The sequence below is a fragment of the Anser cygnoides genome, chromosome 14 (genome assembly GCF_040182565.1).
Source record: "Anser cygnoides isolate HZ-2024a breed goose chromosome 14, Taihu_goose_T2T_genome, whole genome shotgun sequence".
Lineage (NCBI taxonomy): Eukaryota > Metazoa > Chordata > Aves > Anseriformes > Anatidae > Anser > Anser cygnoides.
In genome coordinates, this window is record NC_089886.1 from 7,538,617 (window position 1) to 7,557,176 (window position 18,560).

At 39.9% G+C, this 18,560-nt stretch overlaps 1 protein-coding gene across 1 annotated transcript in view; it reads left to right on the forward strand.

Annotated features, from left to right (window-relative positions):
- SGCD (sarcoglycan delta) overlaps nt 1-18,560 on the forward strand; it is a 517,792-nt gene that overhangs the window by 86,708 nt on the left and 412,524 nt on the right. Inside the window, exon 2 of the mRNA XM_013176020.3 lies at nt 3,073-3,201. The gene's annotated coding sequence lies outside the window, so the exon portion shown is untranslated. The remainder of the gene's footprint in view (nt 1-3,072; nt 3,202-18,560) is intronic.

Below are 18,560 nucleotides of genomic sequence, written 5' to 3' on the forward strand. Positions count from 1 at the left end.
GGATAAAAAGTTTGGATGGCTTCCAAAACCCATTGGGAAACATTGCAGAAGGAAAATGCATTGACTAGTAAGCACAGTGTTGCAGAATTTTCTGGGACTGGTGACTTCTCCCAGTTCCTAACCATAGAAATACCACTTTAGTCCTTTTCTCTGTGCATCTGAAGATGATGACTCTCAGGTACTTGGTTAGACCCCAAGTGCACATAACCAGTATGGCAATTCCCATGTTTCTTATGCTGGTTTTAAACCCTGAAGCTATATGGATGGAGATAATTTTGGACTCCTTTCAGTGTGTAGTCTCAGGCTAAAGAATGGCCAAGAATGATGAAGAAAGGAGGGGAAGTAAATGCGTGTAGGATTTATTACTTTCATTTGTTATGGGACATAGTCTGGCATTGGGCAAGCCTTTTAATTCTGCACTACATTTGTAAAATAATAGGCAGTATTTTCCTTTTGTATGAACATGAAGTCTATACCAAAATTTTTTATGATTGAAATAGTCACACATGATGGTGAGGACAGCCACAAAGGCATTTCAGTAAGGTGGTGACTGGCCACATAAGGCAGGGAGCTAGTCCTTTTAGACCAACATGGTTCGCGGGCTCCTTCAAGCAGTAACAGTTTGCATAGATGCTTGGCTTGTCACAGATCCAAAGTAAAACACATTAGCCTCAACCTAATGAAAGAGGTTAAGATAAACAAATCTTCATATTTGTTGTGAGCTAAGAGCATGCATATGAGCAGTTACTGCAGATCAACCAATGTGTGCTAGCTCATTACACTGCAATAGCTTGATCGTACTTCTGAGCCCTTGGGCTTCTGAGTTTACTGCAAGGATCTTTGTTTACTGCCGAGCTCGTACCTCCTCTTTGTTCTTTTGCGAGTACTTCCACTGGAAGTTTACGCTCTTCTCTCTCGTCACCTGCGATTCCTCTGACATTTGTTTGAAAGACACCTCTAATCCCAGAGGCAAGATATAGCAGCAAGTATATCTTGTTGTTGACCTTTTTTGGAACCTCCCAAGGAACAGCCCTGGAGCTGTTTCCTCTCAAGTACACTGACCCATTTATATCTGTGACAGACGCCTGGGAGGTGCCAAGACACAGGTTTCCTACCTTAGGAAGGAGCAAAGGTCTGTGCTCATTCAGCCCTATGGAGGGTTAATTATTGTTTTGCTTAAAAAAGCATTCGGCTGCCCTTAGGTGTAGGAATTTATTTAAGCCTTATCTGCATAATTATCATGTTTATTGCTCAACACAGCTGGATGGATATGAAGAGTATGCAGTTTTTGATACACACTTTATGTCAGAACCATTACAAGGGAAAATGATCATCTCTTATAGCCCCTGCAAAGAGGCTGGCAGTAACAGTTAGTTTTCTGACTTTAAAAAACAGATCCTAGGAACAAATTTATTGGGTATATTTACATATTTTTGATGCTAAAGCCTTTCCTTCCTTCATGGAAATGTGTTTTGTGGTGATGAACAGCCAGGATTTTGAAGGGTGATTGGTGACCCAAGTTGCTTGGCTTAATAAACTCAAATTGCAGAGAAGAGGGAACTGCATTCTATGAAAAGCATTCCCCTCTTTCAGGGACTCCTGTCATGCACCCAAAATCGCCAGTTGTCTTCAGAAATTTCAGCCAGTTCTAACCTCAGCACTGTGGAGGTATTTATCATAGAAATTGTGGAGTTGCCAGAAAAAATATAAAAAACATTGTAATCTATGATTTTTTTTAAATCATCTTGCAAAATGGCTGTTGCTCTATTTGAAAGCATAGCACGTTGTAACTTCTATAGGTGAACTTTGAGGTGGTGGTGGGTATTGCTACATATATAATGGGGTGTAAGCTTCTGAATAGTTCAACTTTGATTCATTCATTAGAGAGTGCTTACTATTTAAAAAATTCATACTACTGCAGTAGGCAGCATGCTGCAGTCTGAGGGCTTACCAGGCTAGCCTGCATTGTACAGAAGCCTTGTAAGCACCTGCATCACACAACCCTGGGGCAGCAGCTGCCTCACGCCGGTGTGACTGCCAGTGATCTGGAATAACACTTGAAATTGAATGAGATGCACACAAGTGCAAGCAAAGGCAGGGCAGGGATCTCTGCTCTATCATCAAGCCCCTAACAACCCCTTTTTTGTGAAAGGTGGGGATGGGGTGCTGATGTTATCAGATAATGTCTCATGCAACTGTGCTATGAAATGAGAATATAAAAGACCCAAAAATAGCATTTCAATTGCTATCATCTTCATCAGAGATGTGAGAAATATTTAATTTAAAATCCTGTTTGGATGTGGTGGAGTAGATACCAGTCAGTCTGTTGTCATTAGCTGGACTGCTAGCTACTTCTGTTTTCTGTTTGTTTGTATGTTATACGAATGAATGTGTTTGGTGAGAAGATGGAGCTTTTGCACAGAAGTCAAAACAGTTAGAAGGGAGGGAGGTGAACACCCATCGACTATGACTTTGCATCTCCTTTGCTCCACTAATCACTTTGTGTTCCATAGATGATAAAGTACCTATCACTACTTTTCAGCGGGAGACGTCTCTTCCCATACTGACATCCTGCCCTTACTCCTCAGTTACCCAGCTGTCTTCTCTCTTTGGGTCTGATCAATATGTCTAGTCAGACAAATTGCTTTTGACTTGCTTGCTCTGAAAAAAAGCATGCATGTAACTTCCAACTGCATGAGCACTTATAAAAAGTTGTATTATTTCCACATGCAAGCATCATATGGGTCTCAGTTATAGCTTTGTCCCTGAAAAATAGTGGTGTCATTATGGACTGATGACCACGGTGTAAAAAATAACCATCAGATTAAAAGGCTGTGTAGCAGGAGATACTTCTTGAAACTCTTACATGTATATAAATCTGTTTGGCAGTGAAAAGAAATCCTGGACGACAGCATAGAAACCGACTTGCCCTTCATCCTAAGGGCTGTGAAATCTGGGAGATGAAAATAGAAAGTATTTGATTATTGTTATCTCTCCAGAATGCTTTTCCAACTCAAAGACGTTTCAGAACTGAGCATTTGTTTAATCTGCTTTCCCATTTTTGCTTTACAGGTTTGTGGATCAGAACCAAGTGTCAGGTGGGCCAGGGGATTGGTGTCAAAATCAGAAGTCTGAATCTGGTCTGTGAACTTGGGAGCATCTCAAGCTGAAGGATACAGTACTCTCAAGTGAAGTGAGAAAGTAAGTGTTTTAATTGCTCCTGGATACTGCCAGCTTCTGTTCATGGACAGATTAATTCACTGGGTTTGCACATGGAGAGCAGAGTGCTTTAGGCCTGCTGAGTCACCGCATATTCTCTACAGAAGTGGCAAATGGGAAGTCTCATTAGTAGCTTATATATTTGACATCAAACTTTAACAAGGTCTGCAAATACATGACTAAGCCTATCATTTGAAGATTTTTCTAAATTTTTTTTTCCATCATTTTTTTCTTTTTTTCCTTTTTTATCTTAATTTGAACCTTAAATTTGCTTGTTGTTTTTATGATTCCAAAGTTTTAGTAAGGGAAGTAGCCAAGGTGCTTCCATTCCTCTTTGCAAATCAACCATAAATGAGGAGTAATGGTATATTCCCAATTAAGAGACTTCAATATCTAACAGAACTATTGTTCTAGCTTACTCGTTAAATTACCAATGCTGAACTTTTGAGATGTTGACTAGCTTACAAGAGTCTCCAGTTTCTTAAAACTTCTTTCTCTCTTCTGTGGCTACTCACTGCAGATTAAACAGCCCTTCCTGCAGGTGATCTGCATGACATATGACCCCAAGTAGGAAGCAATGAGACTCGTCCATTTTCCTTGTTGCGTAGTACCTTAATACAAATGAGGTCTCATTGGAGTGAAAGAAATCCTGTGGAAAGAAGCAGAGGAGCTGCTCCTTAGCTTGCTTTCATTTCAGTTCTTGATGTGCAGTTTGCTGCAGGGTGCATCCGGTGTTGTCTGAGGCTCTCTCTTACAAGCTTTTCATGTCAGGGACAGTTATTGCATTGAGTGCCCTAGATGGGAGACTCGATGAAAGCGTGTCATTTGCACTTCTCATACTCTGGACCTTGGTTATAGGGACTGGAATTCCTTGTGAGAAAGTCATGGAGCTGTTTGATAGCAGGGAAAAACTGGTTTTATTTTGGTCTGAGTAAAAGAGAAATATGGAAGGTGGGAAGAATGAAGCTCATGAAAATTTCACATAGTCAATGAAAAGTGCGGTTTCCTGGAGAATATTGCAGGATAAATTTGAGATACTTAAGGCCTGCTCCTCACTAACTACATCACAAATAGATCTTCCTTTTTCCGTTTAAAGACTATCCCTACAATCCTCTGACAACCTGCATTACATTCAGCAAGGCCATGTAGTATTACATCATGTCATGTTTTCTTTTTTTTTTCTTTCTTCACTGCCTGCTACTAACAGGAGGTGACATTACACGAGTGAGCTAATGTAGCTAAAGTGGCTGTGGTGGTGTGGGCTATCAGCTGAACTGAAGGCAAGAGGATGAAAAGACTAAAAGAAAAAAGTATTTTCTCTGGAAAGTGCACTAAGTTTACAAACATGCCCAAGACTCCAGATTCAAAGTAGATGTTGCTGAATTATTGGTTGAGATTTTTTTTGGGGGGGGGGGGGGGGGGGGGGGGGGGGGGGGGGGCGGTAATTTAATGCAAATTATTTCTGGCTTTTCAGGATTTATTATCTGAAAGTATTTGACAATGGCTTATAGAGTGTTCTTTGTTTTGAGTTTACTTTTTTTTTGTGGCAGTTAGTCACTGAAGGCATATGTTATCATTTCTGCACCTTGGTAAGCTAAAAATGAACAATAAATAAACATGGGATTTGGGGATTTTTTTTGTTAATTGCAGACTTCCTCTTAAGGAAATACTTATGACCTGTGGTGGTTGAATCTAACAGAAAAAGGCCCTCAGGAAGAATTTGCTGATGCTGTTATCAAAAATATCTTGAAATCTTTTTGTGTTAATTCCAACAGCTTTCAGGGGAGACAGCAGCACAACTGGTTCTTCGGAGTAGCAATCTATTAACTTTTCTTTCAGGAACAATCTCTCCCCATGCCATTATTCACACAACTGCAGCTGCAGCCAGCCCCGAGCAGTGGGGGCTCTCTCTGATGCCAGAGTTTTGTGCTCAGTCTGATTGATGCTAACTTGCACTTGTGTGTTGTGTATCAAGTCTCATTCCAGATTAGCCAAGAGTCCAGCTAGTGATGGTACTCATTTAACATTTAAGTCTGCTTGATTCAAATAGAGAATAGAACCTGACTATCCCCTTGGGTGGGCAGTGTGTTGGGCTAGGTTACATCCTCTTGGATTAAGGAGCATTTACTTATATTAAATGATGATAAAAAACAAACAAAAAACTGTTAGGAGTTAGAGGTATATCTGCAGTGATGTAGTGTAAATCTTATAGCACATTGGAATGGAGTGCTGATCTGGAAAACCAACTTTTGGCTATTTTGGAGTGGCTGAATCTGTCTGATTTGACCACAGACTTTCTTTCTTATGGGCTTGTCCAAGCTGATATATTTCCAAGAGATTTTGGATCACAAAGTCTTCTAATTAAAGCCCATGGTCTTTTTATATTGAGAAATAAATTCCTTAGATCTTCCATTATTCTGAATTCTTATTGCTTTTGTGTTTTTTTTGTGTACTCCTCCAGTGAGGCACTGTTACATGGAGAACACCTCTAATTTTAAATATCTCACTCCATGTTGGTTAACGTATTCCTGATACAGAATGCAGAGAGAGGCAACAAAATAGTTATGAGCCCAAATAATTATACAGAAAATTTAAGATCATACAGTGTGGCGTATGAGTAAAGAATCACGGTGAAGAGGGTAGTCCCTACAAAATATGATCACTGGGGAAGAAAGAATTATTTGCAGATAGCAAGTGTAAGGGAGAGTGAAGTCATGAAATAAAAGAAAACTTGGTTCAACTATCAGCCAAACTTCTGACAGCGAGATGTATTGTGTTATGAAATGGTCTCCCGGGGCATGTGGCAGTAGTTCAGTGTCTGGCACGTTTAAAACTAGACCAGACAAGACACTGAAAAATGTATAATAAAGAACATTCCCACAGCAGCCGAAGATGAATAGGAAGACCCAAGTGGTTGCTACGAATTTCAAGATCCCATGCTATCACTACGCATATGCAGAGCCTAGGAAAAGAGATTTTTCTGTATTCATGCAATGTTATGAGGTTTGACAATGCCATCTGTAGTAACCATGTCTTGGCTGAGATGAAAAGAGAGGTGAGAATTCCAGTAAGCTTAATTTTCTTATGATAGTATTAAAAAAATTATTTTCCTGATAAATATTCTTAAAATTGTCTCAAAAAAAAAAGTTCAAATGAAGGAGCAATTCATATCTGCTTTCCTCTTAAGACTGAGAATAAGGGATAAGCAGTAAGGAGAAAAAAAAAAAAAAAAAACAAAAAACAAACTACATTGTGTCTAATGGATAATAGAACCAGAGCCTGGGGATGTATCATCTGTCTGAAGCTCAGCAGAATTTACGTTTATAAAGTAGCAACAACACCAAAAAGTGCTAAGTAATAATTGTAACCATCCAACCAAAAATAAGAAACTTTCAAAAATGTGAAACTTTCTTTTAAAAAATAAATTAGAGCCAAGCTAGAAAACTCCAAAAGTTCTTGCTTTATTCCTTAAACATCAGGGTGAGCACTCAGGTGCTTTGATTGCAAGCAAATGCTTGTTTTGCCAGTACACTGAAGAAATGCTCAGTGCTTCTGTGGGTTTTTGAGTTGTTTATCTCTGAGGAAGAGGTGCTGAGCATCACCTCACTCTGAGCAGGAATCTCGTGTGGTGCTCGCAGCTGGCCTGAGCTCGGGGCACAGAGGTGCAGAGCTGGGAGCAGCCCCATCTGTTGGCTCTGGTGGCTGAAACACTTCAGTGAGGAAACGGAGAACAGCAAAGTACAGCAGCCTGTGAGTCTCTAAGATGTCGGAATAAGCAACTCCTTGGGAAACTGCTAAACTTGACCTTCAGCTTTTGTTTTTTTCCACCACCTCCCTCCGGAAAGAGGACCTGCTTGGCTGTATATCTCGTGACATATGAGAGACCTGAGTGACTTGCCCAAGGCTGTGCTCAGTTTACAGGTTGGACAGGATATAAACCCTGACCTTGTGTCCTGCTTTGTCTGCTTGGACTCTGATCTAGTGGTTGGAGCTTACTGAACCTGAGGTCAGTGGTAAATATCTCTTGATGTGCAGAGAGTGGCACAATGGAAATGGCTCGCTCCAGACTCACCCCAGAGCAGGAACCCAGCCATTACTGTGAGCTGCAGTCCTTTCCCACTGCTGCTACAGCACTGCTGCGAGTGTGGCGTGGTCCTGGTGTGGAGAGCTGCAATCTTGCTCCATGCTGTGGCCAGGTGCAGGCAGCAGCAGTGGCACTCTGAACACTGGTGGGTAGTTGTGTTCCTGCTGTGACCTACAGCCCGCTGCCCTGCTCTAAATTCCCTTGTGCCCCCGGCTCCTGTTTCCTCCCTGCCCTGCTCTCTCTAACCCTGTCTCCTAACAAAATCTATAGAAGGCATTAAAGTTCTCACTGAGGAGCTTTATGGTTCCTCTCTCCACCAGCCAACGTTTTGGTGGTTTATTTCTGGCTTCAGGATCATTAGAATAGACCAGGGTATGTCTTTTTTTCCCCACCCAAGCCGTCGGTGAGTTCATGTTGTACCACTTGAAGGGAATGTCTCCAGCTCCTTTTGAGGTAGGCAAGATCTGAGAGGGGCTTGATGGAGCTTGATGGAACATGGGGCGCTTGCTGGTCCCAGCCTGCTTCTACACCGATTAGGCACGGCTGCCACTCTCGTGGCTGACGCATAATTTCAGGCAAGGGCATTTGAATCAGCATACTGTTCTGCTGAATTTAAATGCTCAGACTTAACCTTATTTTAACCTTTGCATGACTGTAGAGGGCTGTTGGTTTGAAGAGATCCCAGGGGTGTGTTAAAAGAGTCCATGTGGGAGAGTTCATTTTATAAACATAAACTGTGCGGACAGTTTGCTAGGAAACTACGTAAATTATTTAGCAATAAACAGCACTTGCAATTTTAGGAGAGTGCTGCAGATTGATCAGCTGACTTTGGAAAGGTCAGCAGCCGCGACTTAATTGCTCAAGGGCCCACACTAATGATCTCCCCAGTGCACCCAGTTCTGCAGCACGTGTCCAGGCAGGGAGCAGGAGCAGCATCTTCCAGAAGCAGGTGTGCTGATGCTGTTAGAACAAGTTATGTGAGGTTTGGTTTTCAAACTTCACCACCCAACAGCCCTCAAGCTGCTATGTGAATCTAAAAAAAACCCTCCAACAGCTCTTGTGTGGGCCCTATAAAGCACAAGTCCAGGCTATAGGGAAAACTTCTTTAGAAACTGTCTTTGGTTTTTTTTTGTCCCCTCCTCTTTCACCTTTTTCCCTGGCGTTCTCTGACTTGATGGTACAATCCTGATTTCATCCCAGGGTAGTCAGTTTGCACCTGCTCTTGTCTCACCAGCCCTTTATTATATTTTGACAAAAAACACCAATTATGGGCACAGTTATTTGCATTGCAGAAGGGACTTGTGTGGCCCTCTAAATCTCACGCGCACAATTCTGTTAATTAAATTTGCATTTTAGTTGCATGTTTCCCAGGGCTCAGGCTGGTGGCACTAGCTTGAGAGTAGTGAAGCTCCAGTCTCCTGGAATTGTGAAGGGCTTTAGGCAAACAAGCATGGCTCTCACCATGTTAAGCTATGAATTTTGAGAGATGATCATTAGGAAGTGCTAGGCTCTTGAGGAGGCTGTACGATTCAGTAATTTTGGAAGTCGTTACTTGGCTGTTTTCATACCGCTGACTCGCAAATTTGTTTTTTTGCTGAGTGGTGAGTTTTGATTTTGCCAAGTTGTGACCTACAAAATTAAAGAGTTGTGCAGTCACAAACAACTTGCTGAGAGTTGGAGATATGCAAGGTGCTTGTGTTCCTGTGAGACAGCAATAAAGTGTTTCTGTTGAAGCTCCTAAACTTGCTTTCAATCCAGGTCTCAGCTTCGTTGTTACAAAAAGACATGGAACAATATATTATTTTTTTCCAGATAGGTGAGGACCTGTCTTAACTCTTCTAAGGAGAGGAGAGTAGTTCTTGCTGGAGATCTCTGTTGTTAGCAGTAAATGAGAAAGGAAATACATTGATTCCAATGGATGCCATGTTATGCTGGGCTTTGGAGGAGTCTTCTGTATTTTTCATGCTTTTAGTCTGACCTTTTTTTTTTTTTGTATGTAGCAACCTAAATATTAGACCACTTGCCATTCAAGGTGAATAATAATGCTCAGGCCTTCTGACAAGGCAATGATAATGCAAACAGATCTTTAACATTGTTCCAGAATTTCCCTTAAAAAGATTCATTTTAAGAGCACAGGTGAGCAGGGAGCATCCAGGGCTAAAGAGCATTGAAGTTCATAAATGGTCCTGATGTCAGTCAAATGAAGTGGATCATCCAATTATTTTCAATTACAATTCCAATCCTTTCTTTAATGTTTTTCTATGTTGATATCTGTGTTGGTAATGTAGCCAGCTCTAGCTTTATGATCCCCCTTGTTTCAACGTGCTGTGCTTAATTACTTTGCCTCCATAACAAACAGACATTCTAAACAATTAGACAATAATATGAAAGCAGGATAGGAAAATAGTTCAAGATACTTTCATTTTAATTATGCTGATAGTGCACCCCATGGTTTTGAATCAATGCTGGAATAATGTTCTTTTGATAGTCTTCAATAACTTTAAACGAGACTAATAAATTTGTATTTTTATGTGAAATTTAGAAGGAAAAATTCCATTTTGTTGATTTTATTTTCAATTGAAAATAACAACTCCCATGATTTGTACACTTTTGTTCTAATTGGATGTCCACCCCCGTTGAATGAATCACTTAAACACCGTAATTACTATACCAGAAGGGAAAATACTTTGAGCATATATTTAGTGCTTTCCTGAGTTACTGCCCTGTTGCAGAAAACAGCTCTTTTGCATTTTAGAAGTTGGTGAAATTTAACTTATTTTTTTTCCTATAAACAATTTCAAATTTCTATGCACAATTTTTTTGTAACTTATAAGCTGACTTATAAGCAGGGTAGATTCAGATAGTGTGAAGGAAGAATGGTGTCAGAAAATGAACATCAACCTGCTTGGTTCATGCAAAATGAACGAGGATAATTTTGGAAGGGTCGCTACTGAGCCATGCTGACACTGACACACAACTTTGTTGTACTGTGCTACGTATCTGCGTGTGCACATTTAGATCCTCAAGTCTTCTTCACCAATGTCACAATAATAAAACAAACAGCACTCAAGCAGCCAGTTTTCCAAGATGACATGGGAAGATAACAAATTGGTTCATTTATTATTATTATTGGTTCCTATTAATAAAATTGACCTGGAATTGCTATAAATTTAAGCTATGAACCTATGAAATCTGACAGGTCTCCTAATATAAACAAATGTTTAAGGCACTTGGGAAACCTATGTCACCTGCAATATTAAAAAAAAAAAAAAAAGGCAAGAAAAATATCAATAGGGCATTTGAAAGCTCGGAGGATGTGATGAGAAATCCGTTTCCTTTGCTGGAAAATGTTCAAGGTATTTAAGGAAATACCCGAGTGTGCTGTGTTTTGTTTCTAATGAACTCAGTAAGAGTCATGCTGGGATACTGCTAAGCTAAGGTTCATTTCACACATCTTAAACTTCCAGCCTTGCAGGGAAGTGTCTGGAACTCTCCATTGTTTCTCTGTCCAAATTCAACTTTGCAAGATTCAGCATCCCTAGTCCCTGTGTATAAAACTGAGGGCAGAATCTGTCTTCAGAGGCCTTAGATCATGATGAGTGCTCTTGGGAACAGTTGGTTTGTTAAGGGTTTTGTGCTGGTAAATCTGGTTCTGGAAGCTCCAATTTAAATTTGCACAGCAGTGTAGGAAAAAAAAGGTCTGAATAAGCTCACGGTGCCTATGGGATGCGGTGTGGTTGGCCAGGTTTGAGCTTGCGCAGCATCTCTGCCAAGCCCTTTGGGTGTCTCTGCTGGCGCTGCTTATGCAGGTGTGATTGCAGTCCTTATGAGAAATATATCAGCTTGCCTAAGGAGCCAGAAAAAATGACTTTTAGTGGGTTCAAATTATTACAAAATGGGTGCGACTTTATAAGTAAAAGAAAAAAATTCTTTGCTTATTGGATGATTGGTACTTTGAAACTTCATCTGAGTTTCTGAATGAAGTCTGACTTGTGGTGCCTATTAGAGCAAGACAGTTTTCTTGTCATTGTTTTAGATTGTACAACTTTTTTGCAATTTTTCTTACAAATAGTTTCAGCAGGGGGTTTATAACTAGATGATCAATGTTAGTGTGTGTATATGTATGTGCAGGGTACAAGCTCAATTTGAGATTTTATAAGCAAGCGGATGATACCGCCTTTGAAAAAGAGTCTCATGAGAGCATGTGACATTGGATCTCAGATAAAGAAGGCTCCAAAATTATTGCTAATTGCTGGTTATGCACACTGAAACACTCACTGTGCTAGATCAGACTAAACCAACACGATTGTTTTTATTGCTGCTCAGCATAATGGTTTGAACTCAGTTCTCCAAAACTGAGTGTAACAACACTAGTGCCTAGATGGATATAGCATGTGAAATGGTTTTACAAACATTAATGTATTAAGCTTACCTTTGTACTATTTGGTGTACAACTGAATGTAGATTCCGGAAATTTAAACAATAGTGTTCCAGCTATAATCCCTAGACTGAATTCTCAACCGTTCACTTTGCCCATAGGGTGCCTTGAGCAAAACTTTTGGAAGAAAAATTAACGATCTGCTTGATTTACAGTGATCAGATAGACAAGTACTTCTACTTTCCAGATCGAAAACTGTTTTCTGCTAAGCAGCAGATATAGCTGTCAGTGGAGAAAATTATTTGATATTGTAGGAGTTTCTCAACCACAGCATAAGCAAAGTGCTTCCTGTAATATGGAACATTTATGGATAATATTTGTAGAATAATTGACATGCAATCACTGTTCCACTGCCAAAGATTTTAGTTGTTATGAATCTTGCAGTAAAATTCTTATCGGGGGCAGTGTGATGAAAACATCCACAAGCATTTGGGAAAACGATGTGAGGTCAGTTGGTTTGATTTGACTTGATGGGGGTATTCAATATGCTGCACTGCCTGGTACTGAGAGAATTTTCATTCCAGTTTGAAATGGGAAGCCTCTAAGACAAAAAATTTAGTGTGAAGCTGGAATTCAATTACCAGTACTCACAGTTATCTGGAAAGAAGCGAGAACCTCTTGTTGTTAGGGTCACTCTGTGTGTTGTGCTCTTCCAGAAAAGGAGTGTGAAATCCAAATCCATTTTTTTTCCTGCATAGTTTATTTTTGATAAGCTTTCTTCTCCTTTTCTTGAGTAAAAAAAAAATCCTTTTCTTTTTACTTATGGAAAAGAGATTATTGATGGCAAATCCTACTGAACTTTGATTTATTTTCTGTCTAATAGTAGACAAATTTTGTTTAATCTAAATCCAATGTCTAATGTATTTTGATTTTTCTTACCTAATGTGGAACAGTGGCTGACTGTATTTAATTTTAATTTTGAGAGTTTGTTGCTTTCTTAGGCAGCAAACTCTTTGACATGGAAGACCTGTGATCTGTCCATGCAGGATCCCCTTCATCATAATTTTTAGCATGTGCAGTCAGACTTCTTTGACCACTTTCATCTGAAAACAGTGAGAAAATGGTTCTCTTGTCAGCTTCCTCTATGACTTTTAGAAAGTTGAGCTGGGGTGTGGTTTCCCTGCTGTTCTGCAAGCTGTGCACTTTCCCCACTCTCTTGTGCTGAGTCACCAACAGCAGGATCTCATCATGTAGCTTTTGCTGTCTACATTACCGAGCTACACGGTAGTCAGTGTTTTACTCCTTAAACTGAGCTGTCAGAGTAGTGAGCTGATTGTTTCTCATTAAGGTTCTGCAAAACGTTCAGCTGTGTTTGGAGGAATTTGCTGCGAGGTGGCTGCAACTTTCCCTGACCTTTCATTTAATTTATTTGTTTTTCTTCCACCAAGGTTTTCAAAGTCAGCAAAAGAAATATTCTTACTGGGCTGATTAACCTGAGGAAGTGCCTCACTTAAACAAGAGCGTAAGTTAGGTGAGGGACTTCTAAAACAGAAGAAATACAGTGGAGATAAAGCAGTTATGCATTAAAGACTGCCTTGTGAGTAATGAACTAGGGCGTTGCAGACTGGTTTCTGTGGCAAGGAGGTGGCCTTACCGTGTCATCACATTCAGTGCCCACCGTTGAGCGCAGAGCAGCCAAGGCTGAAGTGCTCAAGAAGGACTGGTCTTTCTTCCAGCGGAGGGACTTCTGGGTCACAGAGAAGAAAAACCTAAATGCTTACATTTCCTTTTTTTTTTTTTGTCCTTTGAAACTGTATTTTCTATCTGCTGCTTTAATATCTTCAGTCCCTTTGCAAAGATTTTATTATGCCCAGAGAAAGCATTGCTTTGGGTTTGCTGTGGCTCTGTTTATCATGGTGTGATGTGGAGCTATCCCGTGTGATTCCTTTTGGAATTCCAGTCTGAATGCAAAGTCAGAAAGGAAGCTGACCGTCGATCCCTTTTCTCACTGGTTTCATCTGAAAGTGGTCAAAAGTTAGACTACACATGCAAACCTTGGGGCTGGATTTTAGATACTCATTCACTCTCCTAGATTGGCTATGTGCGTGTACCATGTGTTCATTGAGATCTGATAGTATGTCCACTGAGCCTTTATTTTGTATTTATGTATTATTTACTGTGATTCCCTCTTCTCTTGACTTGCCTGAGAAAATTTCCCTTCTCAAAGAGAGCTATTGGAGGGTCTTGCTCCCCAGTGACCTGGAGATGTTCCTATTGCTGTTATTTTCCTTCGGAAATGTTGTTTCTGAAGTCTTATAATCCAGTGTCCAACCTTGCCCAGGAATTAGAAAGATCAATTCTTGTATTAATGGTGATGGCTCTGCTATAAGCTGATTTTGTTCCCTTAACCTTGGTAGAATTCCAGTGGGGATTTGTCTATTATATTTGGGGGATCTGCTTGATTTTACTCTTCACTGATCTATTTTTCCTATCAGTATTTGCCACGCTTCAGCAATGTTATATTTGTTCTTTCTGCAGAACACCAAGTTCTGTTTTGAAATGTATGTATTTTATGCTCCACTAAGGTAGGGAATGGATTTTCTCTCGTTGTATCGCAGGGATCTATACAAATATCCTCTCCCTGGCACTTGGAGGAATCTGATAGCTTAAGCACTTCATTAGCAGACTGCCACAGTTTCTGCTGTTCTCTGGGCAGAATGTGAACTAGAATAAATATTAAGCGTTTGTTTTACCCTTTGCTTTTTGTGCAGCCACGGAAACAAGCCCATGTTCAGCTTTTTCCAGTGTTGTGTTGGAAAGGTTGGCTCTTTTTTTTTTTTAAATCAGGAATGTACTTTTGCATTCAGTGGTTGCAGAATTCAGCAAGATAAAGTGTGTAACATGAACTTGTAGAAATCAATTCTGCAGTTGAAGAAGAATCGATGACCCTAAGCAGAACTAAAAATAAGAGCAGCGCTCTTTGAAATGTTTGCACTGTCACTCTAGAGTAGCTATGAGTACAGGGCAAGTTGGATAGTTTGCTCATACCATCCATGATTGTGAGAGTAACTACCTTTCATATATGTGCAAGGGTTCCTGTAGTTTTAAGTAAAATTGAAGGCTTCGTGTCTAAGTTGGAAAAAATGTTCTGGAAAAATATAATATCCCATATCTGATTAGCTCCAGAGTACATGATACTAGAGTGAAGATGTTTGTAAGATCTTTTGGAAACAAATTAGCTTAAATTTTATTGAAAATTATTGATTTTCTTGGTCAGAGGTTAACAACGTTTGTCTTTCATTTAGCTTCCTTGCTCCTGGGGAAATAATGAAATTTCCTGAAGATACAGGCTATTCAATTAAAATGAGCAGATGAGTCAAACATTTTAGAGTGTTTTTTTTAATTCTTTTTGTACTCTTTTTTTTTTTTGTGTGTGTTTTGCTATCTTGGGCTTTTGAAGATGTGTGAGGGGGTTGGTTTTTAAAAGGCACTGCATCTATCAGTTTGTCTTCTATACATGTGAGCCTCTGATAAGAATACATCCTGAAAACAAAATTATGTGCACTAGGCAGACAGATCAGGATTGATGAAATAACTGTGGTGGTGAGAGGGGATGCATATAGAAGGCAACAGGGCAGAGAGAAAGCATGAGAAGATAGCAGGATTTTATTATTATTTTATATTTAAAATCTTCATTAAGAGTTTCTGGTACAGTAGATACAGAAGGTAGGAAGAACTGTGGTGATCAAGTGCAGACAAAAGAGTACTAACTGGCTCGGTTTTACATGCGACCACTCTTTTCTGTCTTTTTCTACCTATCTCTGTTTCATGTCCCTGTTTTCTCCTGTGAAACAGAAGTGACTGTTCAGCCTAGTAAGGTGGATCTGAGGGTTAGCTCAGATGACTGATGTTTTTGCAGCATTTTTGACCTTTTGCATAAAGGGATAGTTAAAGTGCCAAACAAATCCAACCTGGCTTTTGTCCTCTCTGTGGGCAGAGGCAGCAGAGAGCATTGTTTCCTCTTAAAGCATGCTGATTTTTTTTAAAAAAGGCTGCAGGAAAACTTTTTTTAAAAAAAAAAAAGTGGGGGTGGCACAAGATTTCTAGGACTTAAAATTCCATCACTGTGGGTACGAGAAGCTGTCAGATAACCAGTGAGGAAACTCTCAGTCCAAACCAGGCTGGAGTAGCTGGTGTTTTTGCCTTTTCAGGCTGGTAACGTTGACCAAATTTGTTTAAAGTCTCTAAAGCTTACAGTCATGAAGTCCCATCGTTGGACCAGGGGACAAACCAGGGTCACATCAGGGACGTGCAGACCCACACAGCCAGCTGGGAGGATGGCTCCTGTCAGTGCTGTGTAACTGCCTACTAATAGCAGATTGTCGAGCAGCAATGATGCCTGTCAAATGGAGGATCTTTATGAAAATCTGCATCTGTTGCAAATTAGTTTTTGGAAGCTGTGTCTGTTTTAGTACACATGATTCCTGTCAACTGCTTCTTATTATGGAGTGGGAGATTTTTTTTTTTTATGTGAAGCAAGATATTTGCCACTTCTCAGGTTGAAGTCTTCCATGGTTCAAAGTAGGACATGTCCTTCGTCTTTGAGGGGTGTTCTGAATGACTTGGAAATTCCAGCAGCAGGCAAAGACCAACAACTATATTTTTTCTGTGTGTTTGTGCATGTGATAAGCTTTTTTGAAAGTCAGAATAATTTAATTATTAATGTTGAGCTCATAAGAAGTCACAGTATGTATGGTTTCTATACTGCCAGAGAATAGCATTTGTTAGTGATCAGCCAGGATATACAAATGAAAAACATGAGTTTTTCAAGTAATTTGGATAGGTAGCACTGACATTTTATCTGAAGAGTTTAAGGCAAGCATGTGAAATGTATTTCTTAAATTGTTTGGCCACATGTGTGAAGTCAACATGATACCAGGCAAAAACAGTGTCAGAAGAAGGCAGGAAAGGTAAGGGGGGACCCATCTGCAGCCCCATCGTTACGAAGAGAGAATGTGTTTTGCCCTTCATGCCCTGTCCCACGAGGTTGTACGTTGAATTGTCATACAGTCGGGAGAGTTAATAATCTTCATATAACTTGAAAGAGTTGATTTGAAATATTTGTCATGGAAATTTTTTGTTTTATGGGTTTTCCTTCTTGTGTTCAGCTTCAGCGGCTCTGGCATGGTCCAAAAGATGGATTTCCATAGCTGTCCTGTACAGACACTCCCCTCCCCCGACTAATCATGGACTACAAAAAAAAAAAACAACAAATTTAATCAGTCTCTCAGAAGCATCAAAAGCTGAGGCTGTTTTTCAAACTGATTTCATTCCTAGGGTGTCCATAGCAGCATAACGTTGCAGAAAAATCAGTATTCATGCTCTAGCTTTCAACAGTTACCCTGCGTGAATATCATGAATTGCTATTTCATCATCACAAAGATTAACCAAATGAAATAGAAAGGTCAAATACTAAAAAACAATTAAATGAGCATTTCCATCTACTGAAAAAATCAATCAAGAATGAAATTTGGTTTTCCACTTCCAGTTATCTCAAACATATTTGAATGTATATCTCTGAAGAGCTGAAAAGACAAACTGCTCCTGTCCCACCACTCCCAGTAAAACGTGGTTTGGGATAAATGGAAAAATGATGGGTTTATTTCAAAAATGTCAAGCACAAGCACCTTCCACTCAGTTCAAAACAGGCATCTTGATGACTTTGAACTACAGACCACCAGCAGGTTTCTTCTTTCCAATTTCCTGACACGTTTTGAGGTTTCTCTCATTCTGTGATGTTGACCATACCTGGAGGGATGGGTCCATGTGGCCGTAGGTCCTCTCTCTAGCAGTGCAGAGAGTAACAAAAACAGTGGCTAAGGAGAGGAGCTTAATGGACTGCGGGGCATATATAGAGTGATCCTTCTCTTCCTGTCTTCTGCTGCCTAAGGCCTAAGCTTGGTGCTTTTGGATCGCTGTTTTATTGGTCCTGCTAGACCTTTCCTTTCCAATGGAACCCGTTTGAAAACTTTGTCCTCTTGTGCCTCACCAAGGTCCATTAGATAAGTTTCACAATGGCATCATGCTGAGAGGAAACCTTTCTTCTTCTCAGTTCTAAATCTGTTGCATGGTGAGTTACTTGGGTGCCCCATTGCTCCTGCACTCAGAAAAACAATGAATACACAGAGGCTCTGTTCTCCTCCTCTGATGGGTGTGTCTGGATACGCTTTGTGTGTTCACTGCTTTTCCAGCCTGAAGAATTGGGTTTCTCATGTGGGAGTGGCTCCATATTTCAGTTATCCCTTTGCCCTTCTCAGTATTTTTTCTAGTTTTACTGTCATCATCTCCACACAGCGTGCTTGTAGTGTAAATAGTGTTGGTGCAATGAGTCTACCTTGATATTTCTCTAGCCGTTTTGATTATGTTGAGGATTGCTCTAAGTTTTCCTGAGAACTAACCAAAGGCTCTAGTCATCCCTACCCTGAATGCCAATAGCTAATATAAATGCTAACAATGTGCACATGTAGTTATTTTTCCCATCCTGTAATGTTTTCCTTTATCAAAAATGGATTTCATCTGCCATTTTATCATCCAGTTGCTTAGTGTTGAAAGTTCCTTATGCAATAATTCGTGGACTGCTTTAGATTTGATTATCCTGAATGATTTTGTATTGCCTGTAAATTTTATCTTTTCACTATTCATCTCTTTTTCCAGATCATTTATGAATAGAAGTGTACGTTTTCAAGTCCTTAATGAGGCACCTTCAGAAGCATTGATTTCTGCCACTGAAATTTGCCTTTTGAAAAAGCATGACAGAATTCAATAAGAATTGGCAAATTTCGTTGAATGTTTTTTTGTTCTGTTTCATGAAATACATAT